This window comes from Apis dorsata, unplaced genomic scaffold (assembly GCF_000469605.1).
Source record: "Apis dorsata unplaced genomic scaffold, Apis dorsata 1.3 scaffold_295, whole genome shotgun sequence".
Taxonomy (NCBI): domain Eukaryota; kingdom Metazoa; phylum Arthropoda; class Insecta; order Hymenoptera; family Apidae; genus Apis; species Apis dorsata.
In genome coordinates, this window is record NW_006263570.1 from 769927 (window position 1) to 772508 (window position 2582).

General features: G+C 31.9%; 1 protein-coding gene across 1 annotated transcript in view; it reads left to right on the forward strand.

Annotated features, from left to right (window-relative positions):
- The window catches only part of LOC102679869, a 241160-nt gene that overhangs the window by 69105 nt on the left and 169473 nt on the right, over positions 1-2582 (forward strand). The window contains exon 2 of the mRNA XM_031511219.1: positions 1303-1412. The gene's annotated coding sequence lies outside the window, so the exon portion shown is untranslated. The remainder of the gene's footprint in view (positions 1-1302; positions 1413-2582) is intronic.

The following is a 2582-nucleotide window of genomic DNA, read 5'->3' on the forward strand; positions in this document are numbered from 1 at the left end:
GGACACAATCGAGGGAAACTCGCGTTTAACTCGCGAATCTCGCGGTTCGTTGCCGTTCTATGCAAATATTCTTCTGGCGATCATGTTGGAATCAACCCTTGTTTGCGAACAGGGGATGTTTTCTTCTTTAGGAAGAGGGGATTGCGTTGATAGGGAAATGTAGTACGTGTGGCTTGATAAATTAGATTTTTTTGTACTCTGGAAATGTTTGATATGCAAATTGAAAGATTGTTTATTACTGTGAAAATTGAAAAAATAAAGTTGTTAAACTTATGATGTTTTAGGATGTTAATATATTAACGATTTGAAAATACAACCAATTTAATATTTATTGAATTTAATATTGAATTTTTATTATAAACAAGAATATCTAAAAATTTTTGGGGAGGATTTATATAAATATGTTCCACAGTTTTATCTCTAGATTGCTCCATCTTTTAGAATAATAATAGATAAAAATAAATTAAGTTTACTTAGGATTAAACATAAAAATAAACATAGTAGACAAAAATTGAAAAATGTGATACAAATAAAGTGATATAAATACGTCACATCTACTTGAATTTCAAATTTCATCCTTTTTCTTTTTTAATGAAATCAATTTTTAGAATGAAATTTTTTCTGATAGAAAATAATTAAATAATTATAAAGAAACCCAGTACGCATTTAATATCAATTTGACAAATATTAAACAAATTCAATCGATTCTTTACGTAAAAAGAATCTTGAATCAACACACTAATTTTTGCAAAGCTAGTTAAAGAAGGGAAAGATTAAAATTATCAAAGAGCAAAAAATATCGGGTAAAATAAAAATACGAAAAAAACCTTTTTTTAGTTCAAAGATATCAGCTTGCAGTTAAAACATGTTCGACATTTTTTTCTCAGGATCGATACTCTGGATCGTTTCTTCATCGATCGACGTTGACGGGCCAATCGGCCATTAAGTATATCCCACCGATCGCAAAAAAGGAACGCAATCAATCTTCCATAAGTCGAAGTCTTCGAAGAAACACTCGCTTTATCGAACGTTCGATCGATACGAGGAAAATGTAACGTATAAGAGCGAAATCTCTAGGTGTCGCAAGAAATTCTCGATCGAGAATCTCGAAACATCGGCCCCTCGACGTGTGCAGCCAATAGTTTCGTCATCGATCAACCAGTAGGGAACGGGGGAAGCGGTTTCTTGCGCGCGCGTGGTGCACGTGTGTGTAGGATTTTCATTGAGAGGCATGTTTCGATTTGCATGTATATCGCTTGGGAGGGGAAGTTAGCAGCTCATAGATCTCTTCTTTGGTTTCAGGTAGCAGCGAGGAATCGAGACCTGGGGGTGGGGATCCTGGAAAGTTGGGGGTGAAGAAACCAAGACCGAAGGCTTCGTCGCCCAACCGACAGGGACCACAGCAGTGCCAGGTTGGTTTTATTTTGCTCGTAAATTGTACAATTGAAAATTCGAAAATAATAATGTAATTTTGTTTAATTCTTTTTTTTTTGTCTTATGGAAATTTTCGTATAAAGCATTTAATATATGTAAATTATATTTCTTTGTTTAAATTTATTGTTTAAATTTGACATATTGATTAAATAACTACTTGAATAATAATACTTGATTGATTTAAATGATAAAGAAATTGTAGAACCAATTTTTAAAGATTATCATTTACATTGATTGATTTTGAATGCTGCATACATGAGTTAAAATATATACTTTAATTCGAATTAGAAATATTTTTTTATCCTTTTGTGCAAACATCGTATTTAATTTATTAAATAAAACTATGTATTGTGAAGAAACTGAAGATTGATTCTTTTTAATAAACATTGAATAAGATTAGATTATCTCCTTTGTTATAGTTTATCATTAAGTGTTTTTTTTTAATTCTATTAATTCTATTAAAAATTTTGAATACTTAATAAACTTTCTATATATTTTTCACGATATCTTTTCATCTACAAAAAAAATCTTTTCATGTACAAAAAAAATATTAATTTGTCAATATTAATAACATTAAGAGCGAAAGACTTGATGTACACCATATATCTATACATCGTTTAACACAGAAAAGCAATTTCATGAACAATTTAAAAAAAAAAAAAAAAGGAAAAAAAGAAACACTTCTCACTTTTCCAATACTAAACCCTCTGACACAATTTCCTTTCAACGTCTGAAACACAAAAGATGTCATTCCACGGTCGAATTCACGCGGAAGGAAGAGATAACGGAGGCGAGAATTCGAAACACGTTTTAATGTCAAAGTTGAATCGTCGATCCGATCACAGTTCCCGATGACGTTCGTTCGACAATTTTATTAGCTCGTGAAGACCGACTACCGAAGAGAATTTCCAGTGAAATCGTGGAGGGACAGTTCATTAGCGACGATCGAATTAAAAGAACGATCGATAGCAAACGAAGTGTGGCTCGCGAAACCGCAAGTCTACGAAATCCATGCTTTTATTCCTCTTGTTTCGCGTTTTTACTCCGCGCTATTGTTCCACTTGTACTTCACGTTTTATCACTTTTGTTTCCCTAGGCAGTTTGCTTTTCGTTTTTTTCTTTTTTTTTTTTTTTTTTTTTTTTTTTTT